The sequence below is a fragment of the Oenanthe melanoleuca genome, chromosome 11 (genome assembly GCF_029582105.1).
Source record: "Oenanthe melanoleuca isolate GR-GAL-2019-014 chromosome 11, OMel1.0, whole genome shotgun sequence".
In the NCBI taxonomy this organism is placed as follows: Eukaryota; Metazoa; Chordata; class Aves; order Passeriformes; family Muscicapidae; genus Oenanthe; species Oenanthe melanoleuca.
In genome coordinates, this window is record NC_079345.1 from 1,605,351 (window position 1) to 1,625,049 (window position 19,699).

Genomic DNA, 19,699 nt, shown 5'->3' on the forward strand with positions numbered 1-19,699 from the left:
ATCCACACGAGCTGAGTGACCAGGAGCAGCACTGGCCATTCCCCATCCAGCTCCCCTTTCCAGGAGCCTTCCTTGGGACAGACAGGGAGTGGGAATTCAAACTGGGAATTGCCCAAAGCAATTCCTGCCATCATCATTCCTCATTTACCAATGGCTGGGATGTGGATCACATGGATGTGAACAATCCCCAGCTCCCCTTCCCAGGCACAAGGATCATGGATAACCCCTGACCTGCTCATTCCCAAAATCCCTGATCTTCCCCCAAGCATGAGGATCATGGATATTCCCTGATCCTCTGCTCATTCCCAAAATCCCTGAGCTTTCCTTTCCAGGCACAAGGATCATGGATAACCCCTGACCTTCTGCACATCCCCAAAATCCCTGAACTGCCTCTTCCATGCACGAGGATCATGGATACTCCTTGACTTGCTCATCCCCAAAATCCCTGAGTTTCCCTTCCCATATTCAAGGATCATGGATATCCCCTGATTTTCTGCACATCCCCAAAATCCTTGAACTCCCTCTTCCATGCACGAGGATCATGGATACTCCTTGACCTGCACATCCCCAAAATCCCTGAGCTTCTCCTCCATGCACAAAGATCATGGATAACCCCTGACCTCTGTAAATGCCCAAAATCCCTGAACTCCCTCTTCCATGCACAAGGATCATGGATAACCCCTGACCTTCTGCACAGTCCCAAAATCTCTGAACTTTTCATTTCAAGCACAAGGATCATGGATACCCCTTGACCTGCTCATCCCCAAAATCCCTCAGCTTCCCTTCCCATATTCAAGGATCATGGATAACCCCTGACCTGCACATCCCCAAATTCCCTGAGCTTCTCTTTCCAAGCCCCTGACCTTCTGCACACCCCCAAAATCCCTCTGTGACCCCAGTCCCGGGTGTCCCCGGTTAATGACGGTGACAAACGAGCTCAGCCCATCCCGCTCTCCGGCATTCCTGCAGCAGCTCCGGTGAATTCCCAGCCTCTGGAGCCGCCTCTCCCGAACTCCCTCCTGCCCAAATCCTCTCGGCTCCGAAGGAGTTAAGGGAGCCGAGCGCTCGGATTCCTCCACCTACCCCTCCAAAGTCCCGCACAACCAGACTTGGCACTTGGAGAGAGCTCCACAAATCCAGAGCTCGAACACGCTGCTCGGGAGAAGGCAATTCCCGGCTAATTGAGGAACCAGAGCCTTCCCAGCCCCTTCCAGCCCCGTCATTTATTTAGGGGCTTCCCCCCACCCCCTTCCCCTTCTTTTTCCTCTTTTTAATTTTTTTTTTTTTTTTTTTTTCGCTCTTCCTCGTGCAAACATCAGGAAAAGAAAGTGCGAAATGATTTGGTGGGGAAGGGCTGCAGTTTATGATGCTCCCCAGCTGGTGAGGGCTGTTAACCCCTGGCTGCCCGGTGCTGCATCCTCCCAGCTCCCTGTATTCCCCATTTCTCTCCTCCCCAGACAGAGATTTAGGAATAACATCAGGAAGCCAAAGGGAAACAGTAGCAGATATTTTGTTTTTCTTCCCTAAATCTCCTTTATTTTCAGCCCTAAATCTCTTTTTTTTCATCCCTAAATCTTGCCCCCCACCCTACAAATCTCAGTTTGTCCCCTACACATAATTTCCCCCCATAATCTCATTTCTCCCCCTCTTTTTTTTCCCTGAAGGTTCCCCGAGTAATTTTTAACTCCCTCTGCCTCCTGCACACAATTCAGAGGAAATCTGGGAAACCGAATTCTCGGCTCTCCAGCGCAGCAAATGGAAAGTCACTTAAAGGGACACTTCTGCCTTAAAGCGGCAGCGGCGCTTTTCTCCAGCGGCGGAAAATCGGGGTTTAAACCCCCTAAAATCCCTCCCCAAGGAAAAATCCCATCCCGACAACACCCAACACCCCCGGGCTCAGCCCTCCCGGGCCACCACAGGTGACAACGCGCTCGCCACCCCCCGGGTCCCCCCCGGCCCCGCAGCGCCGCCGGGGGGATGGATGCGCATCCCGGCAATGGGGTGGCGATGGGGCGCAAATGAAAATTAAATTTAAAAAAAATTAAAATTCCAGCCTCCCCGCGTGTCCCCCTGCCACGCACACGGAATTGCCGGGTCGCGATTCCAGGCAGGCACCGGCAGAAGGGTTAAGGGGGGGAAGGAGGGGAAGGAGGAGAGGAAGGACCGACAGCAGGACCGACATCAAAGCGACTTCTCTGCTCAGCAGATGAGCGGATCCATCCTCACTTCATATTTTTTGCAGCTGAAAGTCGAGGGTGGAGGGAGGGGGGGGTTGGATTAACTCCTGCCCTGCCAGGGGGTGGCTCTGTCGCGACACAGGCGACACTTTCCCCGTGGAGGGCGGTGACAGCAGCAAGAGCAGCCGGGGGGGTTCGGGAGCAGGAGCAGCCCCCAAAGGGGCCCGGGGGCGGCTTCGGCCTCGGGAGGGAGGAACGGGAATGGCAACGATTCCCCTCTGGAAGTTCTGGGATGATGACACAAATATCCCGAATAGCTCGAGCGAAGAGCATCATTTTTTAACTCTGACAAACCTCGTTGAGTCATTGAATGAGCCAGAGAGGGGGGAAAGGAGGGGGGAAAGTTGTGTCTGCAGGGGAAATGCAGGAGATTCCAGCCGGGAATGGCGAGGGGGACAAACCTTGGGGGAGCGCTGGAGTGAGCCCCAAAAGCAAACAGCACATTCTGCTTCCCCCCAGGCTTCCCCCGAGGAAAAAATTCCCACTTTTATGACATCAGGCAGCAAAGCGGCGCTGGAAAAGGGAATTTACTCACCTCATCATAAGCCGGCGGGAGGGGAAGGCTGCGCTCTCCTGGAAAAAGCGCTGGAAAAGGCGAAAGTCGGGAATCGGGAGCTGCCGGCTGGCCCTGAGCGGTGGCTCCGTGCTGTGGGGATGAAAAGAGCAGAAAGTCTTCATCACTGACCACAGGCACGGAGCTGCTCACGCCCCTCGAGCGGCACCAGCCAGTAGCGCACAGAAGTTGGGATACGGGAGAGGAGAGGAGCGCAGGAGAGCGGGAACGATCCGGCAGCCAGAGGGGGGACCGGGGAAAGGGGAAGGGGAAATGGGAAAAGGGAAAGGAGAGGAAAAACGGGTGGGAAATGGGAAAGGGAAAGGGAAAGGGAAAGGAGAGAAAAAACGGGTGGGAAAGTGGGAAAGGGGGAAAGGGGGAAAGGGACAAGGGAAAAGGGAGAAAGGGAAAGGAGAGGAAAAACGGGTGGGAAATGGGAAAAGGGAAAAGGGGGAAAGGGAAATGAGAGAAAAAATAGGTGGGAAAGGGAAAGGGAAAGGGAAAGGGAAAGGGAAAGGGAAAGGGAAAGGGAAAGGGAAAGGGAAAGGGAAAGGGAAAGGGAAAGGAGAAGAAAAAATGGGTGGGATATGGGAAAAGGGGGAATGGGGAAAGGGAGAAAGGGAAAGGAGAGAAAAAATGGGCGGGAAATGGGATGGAGAAAGGGGGAAAAGGTAGGAAAGGGGAAAAGGGAAAAGGGAAAAGGGAAAAGGGAAAAGGGAAAAGGGAAAAGGGAAAAGGGAAAAGGAAAAGGGAAAAGGGAAAAGGGAAAAGGGAAAGGAGAGGAAAAACGGGTGGGAAATGGGAAGGGGGGAAAGGGGGGAAATGGAAAGGAGAGAAAAAATAGGGGGGAAAGGGAAAGGGAAAGGGAAAGGGAAAGGGAAAGGGAAAGGGAAAGGGAAAGGGAAAGGGAAAGGGAAAGGGGAAGGGAAAGGGAAAGGGGAAGAAAAAATGAGTGGGAAATGGGAAAGGGAGAAAGGGAAAGGAGAGAAAAAATGGGTGGGAAATGGGAAAGGGGGAAAGGGAAAGGAGAGAAAAAATAGGTGGGAAAGGGGGAAAGGGTGGGAAAGGGGAAAGGGAGAGACAAAATGGGAGGAAAAGGGGAAAGGGGTAGAAAGAGAAGGGGAAGGGAAAAGGAAAGAAAAACAAGGTAAAAAAAAGGAAAGGGGAAAAGTGTAGGAAGGTGGAAAAGGGAAAGAGAGATAAAAAAACAGGTGGGAAGGGGGAAGGGGAAAAGGGGAAAGGAAGAGAAAAAAAGGTTGGAAAAGTGGAAGGGGAAAGGGGGAAAGGGTAGAAAGGGAGAGAGAAAAGAAAGAAAAGCTAGGTAATAATAGAAAGGGTGGGAAAGGGGAAAAGGGAAAGGGAAAGAAAAACAGGTAGAAAAGGGAAAGGGGAAAGGGTGGAGGGGGTGAGGAAGGGAAGGGAGGGAGGGAAAAGGGAAAGGGGAAAATGGAGAGAAAAAAGTGATGGGAAGGGAGAAGGGAAAGGGAAAAGGATAGAGAGGGAGAAGAGGGAAAGGGGGAAAGGACAGCTGTGAAAAAAGGGGTAGAGAGGGAGGGAAAGGGAAAGGAGGAAAAGGATAGAAAGGGGAAGGGAGGGAAGGATGGAAAGGGGTGGAAAAAGGGATAGGGAAGGAGGAAAAGGAGGAAAAAGGGAATATAAGGGGAAAAGGAATGAAGAGGGCTAGAAAGGGCAAATGGGATAGAAAGGGAAAAAGGACAGGAAAGGAAAAAGAAAAAAGTGATGGAAAGGGAATAAAAAGGATACAGGAAAGGGGAGAGAGGGAGGGAAAAGGAAAGGATAGGAAAGGGGGAAAAGGGATAGAAAGGGGCAAATGGGGATAGAAAGGGGGAAGAGCAAAGGAGGAAAGGGGGGATGGGGAAATGGGGATAGGGAAAAGAATGGGAAGGGAAATAAAAGACACAGAAAGGGAGGGAAGGGGGGTACAAAGGGGGAAAGAGAAATGAAAGAAAGGGGAAAAAGGGAATAGAAAAGAGGGAAATGGTACAGAAAGGGGGAAAGGAAGTGGGATAAAAGGTACAGGATGGAGGGGGGATGATAGAAAAGGGTAGAAAAGGGTAAAAACAGGGGACACAAAGGGGGAAACGTGGATAGAAGGGGCCAAAAATTCATTCCAGTGTGGCACAGGAGGAAAAGTGAGCCTGGAGCTGCCCAGGGTGCCAGAGCCGGGCTGTGCCAAAACCCCCGGGGACACCCCCCACCTCTGCAACCACCCCGGCCAGAGCCTTAATTAAAGGAGCTGCTCCCGACTATCAGATCCCGGGTCGCATTTCCAGCCCCTCGGGAGCGCCTCCGGGGCGGGGGCGCAGCCGGGCTGGGTCTGATCCCAGAGCAGCTCCGGGATCCAGAGCCGCCGCTGGGGCAGATCCCGGAATTCTCCTTCCCCGGGATTGGGGGGCTCCCCCTCCCCAGATCTCTGCTCGGGGTAAATTGGTGAATTAATTCTGAAATAATGGGATGTTTGACTCCGGGCTTGGCACATTTCCCAAAACTCCCAGTGCCTTCATCCCGGGGTTCAGATCCCTGGATTATTCCTGAAACTCTCCTGAGCATTCCTGGGATTCCCTGGAGCATTCTCTGAGTATTCCCAGAGCTCTCTGGAATATTCCCAGAGCTCCCCTGAGTATTCTCAGAACCCCCTGGAATATTCCTGGAGCTCCCCTGAGTATTCCTGCAATTCCACTGAGTATTCCCAGAGATCCCCTGAGTATTCCTGGGATTCCCTGGAGTATTCCTGGAGTATTCCCAGAGCTCCCCTGAGTGTTCCTGTGGCTCCCAGTGCCTTCATCCCGGGGTTCAGACCACTGGAATATTACTGGAGCATTCCTGGAGATCCCTGGAGCATTCCCAGAGCTCCCTGGATCATTCCTGGAGATCCCCTGAGTATTCCCAGAGCTCCTTGGAATATTCCCAGAGCTCCCCTGAGTATTCCTGGGATTCCTGAGTATTCCTGGGATTCCTCTTGAGCATTACTGAAGATCCCTTGACTATTCTTGGGATTCCCTGAGTATCCCTGGAGCTCCCTGGAGTATTCCTGGAGATCCCCTGAGTATTCCTGGGATTCCCTGGAATACTCCTGGAGATCCCCTGAATATTCTTGGGATTTCCTGGAGTATTCCCGGAGCTCCCTGGAGCTCCAAAGCTCCCTGGAGTATTCCTGGAACTCCCCTGAATATTCCCAGAGCTCCCTGGAGTATCCTTGGGATTCCTTGGAATATTCCTGGAGCTCCTCTGAGTATTCTTGGGGTTCCCTGGAGTATTCCCAGAGTCCCCTGAGTATTCCTGGAATTCCCTGGAGTGCTCCCAGAGCTCCCTGGAATATTCCTGGAGATCCCCTGAGTAATCCTGGGATTCTCTCTTGGTATTTCTGGAATTCCCTGGAGTATTCCTGGGATTCCCTGAGTATTCCCAGAGCTCCCCAGAGTATTCCTGGGATTCCCTGGAGTATTCCCAGAGCTCCCCTGAGTATTCCTGGGATTCCCTGAGTATTCCTGGAATATTCCCAGAGCTCCCCTGAGTGTTCCTGTGGCTCCCCAGCATGGAGAGCTCTCCTTCAATCCCAGCAATCAAACCCCTGGCCTGGAGCCCACCCACCCCCTGGAAGAGCAGATCCCTGTGTCCAGAGTGCCTGCAGAAATCCTTGGAAATCCTTGGAATCCTTGGAAATCCTTGGAATCCTTGGAAATCCTTGGAATCCTTGGAAATCCTTGGGAATCCTTGGAAATCCTTGGAATCCTTGGAAATCCTTGGGAATCCTTGGAAATCCTTGGAATCCTTGGAAATCCTTGGAAATCCTTGGGAATCCTTGGAAACCCTTGGAATCCTTGGAAACCCTTGGAATCCTTGGGAATCCTTGGAAACCCTTGGAATCCTTGGGAATCCTTGGAAACCCTTGGAATCCTTGGAAACCCTTGGAATCCTTGGGAATCCTTGGGAATCCTTGGGAATCCTTGGAAATCCTTGGAATCCTTGGGAATCCTTGGAATCCTTGGAATCCTTGGGAATCCTTGGGAATTCTTGGAAACCCTTGGAAAACCTTGGAAACCCTTGGGAATCCTTGGAAATCCTTGGAAACCCTTGGAAACCCTTGGAATCCTTGGAAATCCTTGGGAATCCTTGGAAATCCTTGGAATCCTTGGAAATCCTTGGAATCCTTGGAAATCCTTGGGAATCCTTGGAAATCCTTGGAATCCTTGGAAATCCTTGGAAATCCTTGGGAATCCTTGGAAACCCTTGGAATCCTTGGGAATCCTTGGGAATCCTTGGAAACCCTTGGAATCCTTGGGAATCCTTGGAAACCCTTGGAATCCTTGGAAACCCTTGGAATCCTTGGGAATCCTTGGGAATCCTTGGGAATCCTTGGAAACCCTTGGAATCCTTGGGAATCCTTGGAATCCTTGGAATCCTTGGGAATCCTTGGGAATTCTTGGAAACCCTTGGAAAACCTTGGAAACCCTTGGGAATCCTTGGAAATCCTTGGAAACCCTTGGAAACCCTTGGAAACCCTTGGAAATCCTTGGATCCTTGGGAATCCTTGGGAATCCTTGGGAATCCTTGGAATCCTTGGAAATCCTTGGAAACCCTTGGAAACCCTTGGGAATCCTTGGGAATCCTTGGGAATCCTTGGAACCCTTGGAAATCCTTGGGAATCCTTGGGAATCCTTGGAAATCCTTGGAATCCTTGGAAATCCTTGGAAATCCTTGGGAATCCTTGGAAACCCTTGGAAATCCTTGGGAATCCTTGGAAATCCTTGGAAACCCTTGGAAACCCTTGGAATCCTTGGAAATCCTTGGAAATCCTTGGAAACACTTTGAAACCCTTGGAAACCCTTGGAAATCCTTGGAATCCTTGGAAATCATTGGAAACCCTTGGAAACCCTTGGGAATCCTTGGGAATCCTTGGGAACCCTTGGAAACCCTTGGGAATCCCTGGAAATCCTTGGGAATCCTTGGAAACCCTTGGGAATCCTTGGAAATCCTTGGAAAACCTTGGGAATCCTTGGGAATCCTTGGGAATCCTTGGAAATCCTTGGAAATCCTTGGAAACCCTTGGAAACCCTTGGAAATATTTGGAAACCCTTGGAAATCCTTGGAAATCCTTGGAAATATATTAAAATAATAAATATTTATATAATATATGGGGTTTATATATATGATATATACAGTACATGGGGTATATATATAAAATATATATATTAAAAATAAATCTATCCAGCCCTGCAGGAATCACCTCACCAAAAAATATTCCTGAAAACTTTCACTCAGAGAACCCCCCACATGCTCTGGAGGCCTCAGAATTCCCAAGGAATTGTGGTTTCCCCCCCTAAAAGGATTTTTTTTTTGCCCTGATTTTTTTGGCATTTCCATGGACTTTTTTGGAATTATATATTATATATTATTATAATATATATTATATATTATTTTGATTTTTGATTTTTGATTTTTATATATGATATATGATACATCATATATGATATATGACTTTTATTTTAATTCATGTTTTATGATTTATGATACATGATTTATTATTTATTATTTATTATAGATTATTTTGATTTATTATTTATTATTTGTATTCTGATTTATGATTTATGATTTTTGATCTTTGATTGCTGATTTTTGATTTATGATTTCTGATATATGATTTTTTCTTTTGATCTATGATCTATGATTTATGATTTATGATGCATTATTTTTATTTATGAGTTATTATTTTATTTTGATTTATTATTTATGATTTATTATTTATGATTATGATACATGATTTTTATTTTGATTTATTATGTATTATTTATGATGGCTGATGGCTGATGGTTGATGGTGGATTGTTGATTTTTGATTTATGATTTCTGATATATGATTTTTCTTTTGATCTATGATTTATGATTTATGATGCATTATTTTTATTTATGAGTTATTATTTTATTTTGATTTATGATTATTTACATGATTTATGATTTATTATACATGATTTTTATTTTGATTTATTATGTATTATTTATGATGGTTGGTGGTTGATGGTGACTGGTCGATTTTTGATTTTTGATTTCTGGAATTCCAGGATGGTCTGGGCTGGGAATCTCATCCCATTCCACTTTCCTGTATCCCGGGTTTCTCCGAGCCCATCCAGCCCGGGATGGGAATTCCCATCTTCCCCATTATTTTTTATTCTTTCTGGCTGCTCCAGGCTGGAAATCCCAGTGCCGCGGTGATGCCGGAGCATCCTTCCCCAGCCATTATTCCCAGTTTTCCCTCTGGGAATGCTGCCGTGGGAAGCAGAGCCCGGGGATGGATGGAACCTTTCACTGCCCGGGCACCCGGGCTGGAGGAATTCCCTTTAATTCGGGACAGGGAGAGCTGCAGGAAAAGGAGGGAAATAATCCTGGATTTCAGCGCCAGCACTGAAAGCATTCCTTATTTTTTCCTGAAATTCTCTCTCGAGGGCTCCCGAACATTTACATTTTCCCTCGGAGCTGTGGAGTTTATTCAGGGAGAGGAGGGGGGGGGGGAAAAAAAAAAGCAAAAAAAAAAAAGCTGTGCTCATAAATGGCCGCATTGATGCTCTCACACTTCCATACATCCAGCTCCATCCACCTCAGACAGCCGGGCTGGTTTTCCTGCTCCACATTGTGCGGGAATTATTCCCGTTCCACACCCCCAGCCGAGCCATGAATGGCAGCAGTGTCCACACAACCCTCGCAAAAGGGGGGAAAAAACCTCCAAAAAAAAGCCCGAGGACGGGGCACAATGATCCCTTCACGCTCTCCAGCCGGGATTATTTCACCTCCACGCCCTCCTCCAGCTCCTTTTCCCGCTTGAAAAATAAATATGTGAGGGGGAAAAAAAGCGGAGGAAACGGTTCTGTTGTCTTCCTGCTGCCGCCAGAACAAACCCCAGCTCCTTTCTGCTGCTCCCCACAGCCAGATCGTGCAGGGAAATGTTTTCCCTCCCACACTCTCAGCCTTGGAATTCTTCCTGTGGAGCTCAGCTGGAAGCTTCTCCCCATTCCCAGAAGTTCTGGGCATCTCCAGCCTGGGTGAGAAGAGGTGGAAGGAGCTGGGGAGGTCTCAGCCCTCCCCAAATCCACGGATTCCAAACCTTGTATCCACAGATTTGGGGAGCAGGGCCATTCTCAGCTGACAGCACAGCACTCACCCCACTTTTTATGACTTTTTAATGACTTTCAATGACTTTTTGTGACTTTTTTATGACTCTTTATGACTCTGTTCCTTTCACCCTCCCCTGCCCTGCACACCCCAAAGCTCTTCCCAAACCTTTCTCCGAGAGGGAGAAGAGTCTGGGACCCCTCCCAGCATCCCTGAGGCAGAGAGGAGCCCTGTGTGCCCCACGGACACATAGGTGCCATTATGCTCAGCTGGCCCCAAAAGCTCGGGGATAATATTTTTTTTAGCTCTGGACTAAATATTTTTAACATATGCAAACAGCCAGGACTGAGGCAGCCACAGAGGAGCTGGGATGCTGCTGCTGCTGCTGCTCCCAGGGTGGAACAATGTCACCTTTCTGCTCCCTGCCCCCAGAGCCACCAGAGGGACGGGGGGAAAGGGGGCAAAGCCAAACCTGGCAAAAACCCAGTGGGGAAAGGGCTCTGGGCTCCCCCAGGGGGTTTTGGGGCTCCACAAACGTTCCCAGTGTGTGTGTGGGCAAACAGAAAGGGGCTGGGCGAGGGCAGTGGGGCAGAAAGTGCTGCTGGGGGGAAGTGGGTCAGTGCTGGCTGTGCCAGCCTGGATGGGCATGAGCCCAGCATTCCCGGTTTTTGGGTGGGCAAACTGAGGCCAGGGGTGTGCCAGAGCCAATATTTCCCATTTTTTGGATAGAAAAACGGGTCAAGGGTGCACCAGACCCAGCATTCCCAACTGATGGATGGGAAAACTGAGGCCAGGGATGTGCCAGAGGCAGCATTCCCATTTTTTGGATAGAAAAACAGGCCAGGGATGTGCCAGAGGCAGCATTCCCATTTTTTGGATAGGAAAAATGAGGCCAAGGATGTGCCAGAGGCAACATTTCCCATGTTTTGGATGGGGAAACTGAGGCCAGGGATGTGCCAGCCTGGATGGGCACGAGCTCAGCATTCCCAAATGGGGAAACTGAGGCACGAGGCCAGGGATGTGCCAGAGCCATTTCCCATTTTTTGGATGGGGAAACTGAGGCCAGGGATGTGCCAGAGGCAGCACTCCCATTTTTTGGATAGAAAAACAGGCCAGGGATGTACCAGAGGCAGCATTCCCATTTTGTGGATAGAAAAACAGGCCAGGGATGTGCTAGAGCCAATATTTCCCATTTTTTGGATAGGGAAACTGAGGCCAGGGATGTACCAGACCCAGCATTTCCAACTGATGGATGGGAAAACTGAGGCCAGGGATGTGCCAGAGGCAGTATTCCCATTTTTTGGATAGAAAAACAGGCCAGGGATGTGCCAGAGGCAGCATTCCCATTTTTTGGATAGGAAAAATGAGGCCAAGGATGTGCCAGAGGCAACATTTCCCATTTTTTGCAAGGGGAAACTGAGGCCAGGGATTTGTCAGCCTGGATGGGCACGAGCTCAGCATTCCCAAATGGGGAAACTGAGGCACGAGGCCAGGGATGTGCCAGAGCCATTTCCCATTTTTTTGATAGAAAAACAGGCCAGGGATGTGCCAGAGCCAATATTTCCCATTTTTTGGATAGAAAAACAGGTCAAGGATGTACCAGAGGCAGCATTCCCATTTTTTGGATAGAAAAACAGGCCAGGGATGTGCCAGAGGCGACATTTCCCATGTTTTGGATGGGGAAACTGAGGCCAGGGATGTGCCAGAGGCAGCACTCCCATTTTTTGGATAGAAAAACAGGCCAGGGATGTACCAGAGGCAGTATTTCCCATTTTTTGGATAGAAAGCAGGCCAGGGATGTGCCAGAGGCAGCATTCCCATTTTGTGGAAGGGGTAACTGAGGCCAGGGATGTACCAGACCCAGCATTCCCAACTGATGGATGGGAAAACTGAGGCCAGGGATGTACCAGAGGCAGCATTCCCATTTTTTGGATAGGAAAACAGGCCAGGGATGTGCCAGAAGCAATATTTTCCATTTTTTGGAAGGGGAAACTGAGGCCAGGGATGTGCCAGAGGCAGCATTCCCATTTTTTGGATAGGAAAACAGGCCAGGGATGTGCCAGAAGCAATATTTTCCACTTTCTGGAAGGGGAAACTGAGGCCAGGGATGTGCCAGACCCAGCATTCCCAACTGATGGAGGGAAACTGAGGCCCTATTTCTGCTTCCCAGCCCAATCCCCGCGGTTCCTGGCTCCCCTGGAGAGGGAACTCAGCCCTCTGGGAGCAGCTGGGAGCAGCCCCAGCCCCAGGGCTGCTTTAAATCCCACCCAGGGCCGTTTGTCCCGACCAAACAGTGGCAGATTTGTGCCATAAATCCCCATTAATGGACAGCTGGCTCGTTCCCCTTTTCCAGAGGGGGAGTGGGCACAATCCCCCCCTGCAGCAGCAGCCAGAGCTTTCCATTCAAGGGCTGCCCATTAAATGTCCAAACTCATCCACAGAATCCAAATGTTTCAAATCCTGACAGACTGAAAGGCACAGAGCTCTCGTGGAGTCATTTTCCTGAAGGCTTCTCCCAAACAAAGGCCTGACACTTAATCCATGAGCACGTTATCCATGGAAATGGGGGGAGCAGGGGGTTGTCCCAAGGGTTGGGATATCCTGCACGTGCACTGTGAGCTCTGGGGGGAGGAGGATGAACCCAGCCTGGAGGGAATTGCCACAGTTCAATATTCAATAATTTTATCTTTATCCCAAAGATCCCAACTTTTAGCAGAGCCTGTTGCAATAGGACACAGGGAATGGATTCCTACTGCCTGAGGTAAGGTTGGTGGGATTTTGGGAAGGAATTCCTGGTGCCCAGAGCAGCTGTGGCTGCCCCTGGATCCCTGGAGTGCCCAAGGGCAGTTTGGATGGAATTTGGAGAAACCTGGGACAGTGGAAGGTGTCCCTGCCATGGCAGGGGTGGGATGGGATGAGCTTTGAGATCCTCCAACCCAAATAATTCTGGGATTTGATCTGGAGGCTCTAAGGGCTCTCAGGGATTCCACACAACACGAGGGTGATCCTGAATTTTGGGTGTTCATCCTGGTTGATGGAGAGCTGGCCCATGGAATGCAGCCTGCTGGGAAACATCCCAGTGGGTTCTATCCTGGTGGGATTCACCTGATGTGGGACTTTCCAATGGGCTGCATCCTGATATGGGGCTCCCTGATGGGGCTGCATCCTGATGGGATAAATCCTGATGGGATAAATCCTGGTGGGATAAACCCTGATGGGATAAATCCTGATGGGATACATCCTGGTGGGATATCCTGATGGGATAAATCCTGATGGGATAAATCCTGGTGGGATAAATCCTGATGGGATAAAACCTGATGGGATAAATCCTGATGGGATAAATCCTGGAGGGATAAATCCTGATGGGATAAATCCTGATGGGATAAATCCTGGTGGGATAAACCCTGGTGGGATAAACCCTGATGGGATAAAACCTGATGGGATAAATCCTGATGGGATAAAACCTGATGGGATAAATCCTGGTGGGATAAGCCCTGATGGGATAAACCCTGATGGGATAAATCCTGATGGGATAAATCCTGGTGGGATAAATCCTGGTGGGATAAGCCCTGATGGGATAAACCCTGATGGGATAAATCCTGATGGGATAAACCCTGATGGGATACATCCTGATGGGATAAATCCTGGTGGGATAAGCCCTGATGGGATACATCCTGATGGATTCAGCCTGGTGGGATATTTCTTGGTGGGATAAATCCTGATGGATTCAGCCTGGTGGGTTATTTCTTGGTGGGATACAGCCTGGTGGGATTTATCCTGATGGAATATCCTGATGGGATAAATCCTGATGGGATACATCCTGATGGGATAAATCCTGGTGGGATAAATCCTGGTGGGATTCAGCCTGGTGGAGTCTTGTTCCACGGGATGCACCCAGAGGGAGCTGCATCCCAAAGGAATATATCCCAATATTTGCACCCTGCTGAGACTCATCCCGATTTGGGGCTGCCCAGAGGGATTTTTCCCGGTGGGCTGTATCCTGTTGGGTTCTTCCCGCTGGGAAACATCCCCTGGGGCCGCATACAGCCGGGATCCATCCACATCCAGCGGGATCCATCCAGCATCCAGCCAGGATCCATCCAGCCGGGATCCATCCAGCGGGATCTATCCAGCGGGATCCATCCAGCATCCCGTGGGATCCATCCAGAATCCAGCCGGGATCCATCCAGCCAGGATCCATCCAGCATCCAGCCAGGATCCATCCAGCATCCAGCCGGGATCCATCCAGCGGGATCCATCCTTCATCCCGCCGGGATCCATCCAGCGGGATCCATCCAGAATCCAGCGGGATCCATCCAGCCGGGATCCATCCAGCGGGATCCATCCAGCGGGATCCATCCAGCCGGGATCCATCCAGCATCCAGCGGGATCCATCCAGCCGGGATCCATCCTTCATCCCGCCGGGATCCATCCAGCATCCCGCCGGGATTTTTCCCGCTGTACGCTCGTGTGTGGCAAACAGGTGGCGGTGTTGTACTCCAGGATTTCAGCTGCTCGTCCCAAATCGCCGGCTGCCGTCCGAAACCCGCTCGGGAGCCTCCCTGGATCGTGTTTCCCCCCAGGGAATCCTTTGGGAATCAAGGAGAGCGGCGCCGCCGTGATCCCAAGCCCTGTCCTGCACTTTAATTGGGATAAACTCAATTAAAGCCTCGCCTTTTAATCAAGGCGTGGGATGGAACTCCATCTCTCGAAAGTGCATTTTTCCCTGGAGCCTGGAAGTGAGGAGGGAAGTCAGGATGATTTGGGAAAGGTCCCAGGGATGCAGACACAGGAATTGTGTTCGGGATGCAAAGATGGGACCCACGCGGGTGTCAGGCAGAGGGGAAAAAATCCTAGAGGGAAGCAGAGATCCATCCTGTGAGATGATCCCATCCAGCACGGAGCTGGAATTCTGCAGGAGCTGGAATTTTGCACTTCTCAGGCTGGAATTCCACAGGATCTGGAATTCTGTAGGATCTGGAATTCTGCACTCCCCAAACTGGAATTCTGCAGGATCTGGAATTCTGTAGGATCTGGAATTCTGCACTCCCCAAACTGGAATTCTGCAGGATCTGGAATTCTGCACGTCCCAGGCTGGAATTCTGCAGGATCTGGAATTCTGCAGGATCTGAAATTTTGCACTTCTCAGGTTGGAATCATACAGGATCTGAAATTCTGCAGTATCTGGAATTCTGCATGTCCCAGGCTGGAATTCTGTAGGATCTGGAATTCTGTGGATCTGGAATTTTGCACTTCCCAGGCTGGAATTCTGCAGGATCTGAATTTTGCACGTCCCAGGCTGGAAATTCCCACAAACCCAGGAGCTTCCAAGGGCTTTGCATCCCCTCTTCCTGACTTCCCAGAGGAGCAAATCTGGTGCTGGGGTCACTCTCTGCACCAAATCCCTGTGCTGGATCTGGCTCCCACTCCAAATCCTTCCAAGGGAAATCTGGAATCTCTGCAAGAGGCAGTGCCAGGGATGTCCCCTCCCAGCCAGGCCCCCTGGGTGATGCCAGAGGATGGGGACAAAGGGACAGCAGCTCCAGAGGCACCTGGATAAAGATCTCCATCCTTTTCACAGGTGTGGCCTGCCCAGGAAAAACTGGAGGTGGCAGCCAGAAATTCCAGGGAATCCTCAGCAGCTTTTGGGATGAGGGAGGCTGGGAAGGTGAGGGAGCATCCACAGGAGAAATTATGGGAATGCACCAGGGGTGGAAGCAATTCCCAGGGCGAGGAGGAACTGCCCTGTGTGGGATGTGTGGGAAAAGCAGCTGCACCTCCTGCTCACCCCCACTTCCTGATTTTCTGCAGATTTTCTGTGCCTCTCCTGCAGGAGCTGGGCTCTGCTCACCCTGCACAGCCCAAAATTTCCATCTTGGAGAGGGCACAGGGGTCATGGAAGGTCACAGCCACACCACTGCAGGAGCCAGGCCCCCTCCACCATCCCAAATCCCAGCATTTTCCACAGCTGGGATCACTGGGAAGCCAGACACTTTTCTTGCAGCAACTTTTCTTTGCTGTCCCCAAATCCTGGGAGATTCTGGGAGCACAACATGCCAGGAGATCCAGAGAGAACCTCTGGGCTGGGACAGATGGACAAACATCCATGGATTTTTTTTTTACATGGAGCTGGGGAATGGCAGCCCAGAGCTGAAATAAATCCACCTGCACGTGGAAAATGCAGCTTTCCCAGGATGGCCCTGCTGCTGCTGCTGCTGGATAAAATCCCTGATTTTTTAAAGTTTTCAGTAAATGTCAGTTTTGTGTTCGCTTGGTATTCCCTGGAATGGGAATCAGCAGCAGGATGGGCACCTCCAAAAGTGATTCCTGGTTTCCCACCTTTGGATGGAGCTGAGGAATTTCCCTGGGAATGCTTAGGGATATTTCCTGGGAATACTCAGTCCTATGGGGGCAATTCTGTGGAACAGAATCCTGGAATGGTTTGGGTGGGAAGGGACCTTAAAGCTCATCCCATCCCACCCCTGCCATGGGCAGGGATCCTTCCACTAGCCCAGGTGGCTCCAGTCTGGCCTAGGACACTTTCAGGGATGGAGCAGCCACAACTTCTGTGGAAAACCTGTGCCAGAGCCTCCCCAAAATTATCCCAGAGCAATCCAATCCTTGAGAATCTGTATCAAGCACCACTGGGATAACACCCTTCCTTCCACACCTGGTGCAAAGTCAAGGCTCCATGACCTCCAAGGACCCCAAAATTCCCAGGAGAAGAACCCATGGCAGCAGGAACATCCCATTCCAACCCTGAAAACCCAGCCCAGAGGACGGGAACGTGCAAAGCCCAGCTCCTCACTCCCGCTCTGCCGGCAGCCAGAGGAATTTTCCTGATGTGAAAGCACCATAAATACGCCAGGACCTGGAGCCTCCAAGGGCTGGATGTGTGATGCTGTCATCGAGGAAGGAGCAGGGAGCAGCTCCTGACTCACCCCGGGAAGAGGCTGCTGCTCCCTGTTTCCATCATCTCCCGCATTTTATTTGCCTGAGGTTGTTGGTAACTGTTGCTTAGTAGTGGCCACGCGCCCTTTAACACCTTTCTGCTCCAAGCACCGCCAGCCAAAAGGGATGGGGCACATTCCAAGAGGGCTTGAAGCCCCCCCTGGAGGATTTTTTTTGGGTTTCAGAGTCCTGCAGAGCCCCTGCAATCAGCACAAGGAGTGACCGGGGTGTTTGCATGGGATGCACAACCAGAAGGGTCTGGAGCAGCTCCAGCTGAAATGGGGATTGGGAGATGGACAGAATCCATGTGCTGGTTGGGGAGAGCAGCATTCCAGCATTCCAGCATTCCAGCATTCCAGCATTCCAGCATTCCAGCATTCCAGCTCCTGGACATGCTCCCTTCTCCCTCCAGGCAGCCAGAGCTCACCCAGTGGTCAGGCTCTGCCACCCACAGCTGGCCACATCTGGACCCGCTGCTGAGTGGGGAGATCAGATCCTACCCACGTGAAAAAAGCAGGAATTGGGAATTTGAGCTCATTCCTTGGGCAGTTTGGTACAGCCACAAGCCCTGACCAGGCAGGACATACCAGGAGAATCCTGGATTTGGGGAATGCCAGGATCACCCCAAGAAGGGACACTGAAGATTATCCAGTCCCACCTTGGACGCCTTCCACAGTCCCAGGGTGCTCCAAGCCCAATCCTGCCAGGGATTGGAAAAACTGTGCCAGGGTCTCCTCACCCTGACAGTGAAAAATCCCTTCCCCAAATTCAGTCCCCTGGGCTTGTCACCACAGGGTTGCAGAGATGTCACCCTAATTTTTAATGCACATGGACAAAGTGCCTTCCCTTGAGGGGAAATTAAGGGATCCTGAAAAGGGATAAACTTCCCAGGAAGGTGAACCACAGGCACAGAGGAGAACATTGAGATGTTTTCCAGAGATGGGGTTTGCAGGGCTCTGCTTTGGGACAGAGATGTTGCTTTTAGAGTAACTCTCACTTTTTGGGATATGAGGAAACGATGTTTCTACAGAGGATTAAAAATGTATTCCTGTCACCAGCGCTGCTCTGAGTCCCTAGGCCCAAAAATCCAGTAAATGCTGATATCCTGTGAGCCCCACATGGATAAAATCAGGAGATTTTGGTTTTTACAGATGCAGAGTATTCCAGGAGATCTCCCAAACCCAGGAGCTGCACGAGCTGCCTGCCTCAAAATCCTCGCAGTGCCACAAGCTTGGACACTTCTCCAAAAGGAAAAATTCAAATTCCATGAGGCAGAAAACAAAATTTGTGAACAGCCAGACTGAGGATCCGCACAGTGCTAAACCCAGAGCAGCCACTGAGTCACCAGCTCCTTTCTAACCGCTGGAAAACCATCTGTGCTCAGCTTTTCCCAGGAATAATCCTGGAATCACCATCCTGAACGGGTTAACCTCGGCTGTTTAGGAGCAAAACCTCGTCTGCATATTTTTCCTGCATTTCCCATAAACAAAACTGCAATGTTTTCCTGGGGGGACTTCATAAATTAAACAGCCCCAGCGACTCATCAGCTCCAACCGTGGATTTGGCCACGCTGGAGTTACTGGGTTCAGCTTGACTAAAACTTTGCTCTGTCCTAAGTTTCTGAATTATTCCCAAAACTCCGATTTTTACAGCAAAGGCAGGACCCAAGAGAAAGGACCCAACCTTTGCACACTTTCTTTGCAGAGTCCCACAAGAGGAGAAGGACTTTTTTTTAATGCTCCAAAAACCGCCCACGGGGTTTTTCCAAGCGGGATTTCCAGCTCTGTACCTGGACACGGCTCCACTCGCCGGGACATCTCCATCCCCCAGACTTTCCCAAACTTTCCCAAACTCTCCCAAACTCTCCCAAACTTTCCAGCTGCACAGCCAGCACCGTTTGCTTCCCCCTTTTCCCCACCCCCAGCAGTGCCACAGCCCAAACGCCGGAGACAGAGAGAACAGAGAGAAACCCGAGGGGTTTTCCAAGGGAAGAAGGGGTTTTCCAAGAGAATAAAGGGTTTTCCAAGAGAATAAAGGGATTTCCAAGAGAATGCCCTCACCTTTCCCGCAGAGCCGGGAGCTGCCTTTCCAAGCCTCTCTCTGCACTATCTCCAGTCTTCCCGCAGCTCCCGCCGAGCTGGAAATATCATTAAGCTCCAGTAAAGCGGAAAAAAATAAAAAAATCCCAGGGAAAGCGTGGCAATATCCAAAGGGAGGGGAGCGAAGGTGTCGGCACGGGCGAGCCGCGGGTCCCCGCTCCACCTGCGCCGGGCTCCGGGAATCCTCCGGCGTGGAGCAGGCATGGATTCTCCTCTGGTGTGCGCGGATGACTTCACTTCATTAGCATGCTCCTGAGAGTTCTCCCCGACTGTCTTTTTTACTGACTTTAAGGCTCTGCTAATCAAAATCCTGGAGTGGTTAACTATTTCCTGGCGCCGGGCTTCGGGGAGGATGGGAATCCTCGGGACAGCGGGAGCGCGGCAATTCCCGCGGCCAGGATCCGCAGGTCACGGCTCCCAGCACATCCCGGATTTATCTCCTGAGCCTCCGAGCTCTGCGGGACCTTCCAGCGGCGGCGGAGGCAGAGGGAGAGCAGGGATGGGATTCCCGGCCGGTGGTTGTTGCGTTTTGGGAGAGGGTGAAGCGGTTCAGGCGCTGATCCGGCACCGAATGTCCCTCGCAGATGGGCGGCTGTGGTTCCAGGGAGTGATTCCAGGCTGGATGGGGCTTGGAACAACCTGGAGGAGTGTGGGATGAGTCCCTGCCCATGGCTCAGGGCATGGCATGAGCTCAAAGTCCCTTCCAACCCAACCCACCCATGATTTTGTGAGCCA

At 50.8% G+C, this 19,699-nt stretch overlaps 1 long non-coding RNA gene across 1 annotated transcript in view; it reads right to left on the reverse strand.

Annotated features, from left to right (window-relative positions):
• The window catches only part of LOC130257809 (uncharacterized), a 39,679-nt gene extending 20,412 nt beyond the window's left edge, over positions 1-19,267 (reverse strand). The window contains exons 1-2 of the long non-coding RNA XR_008841386.1: positions 18,926-19,267; positions 2,773-2,883 (exon numbers count right to left, since the gene is read on the reverse strand). This is a non-coding gene — a long non-coding RNA (uncharacterized LOC130257809). The remainder of the gene's footprint in view (positions 1-2,772; positions 2,884-18,925) is intronic.
• Between the last annotated feature and the right edge of the window lie 432 nt (positions 19,268-19,699).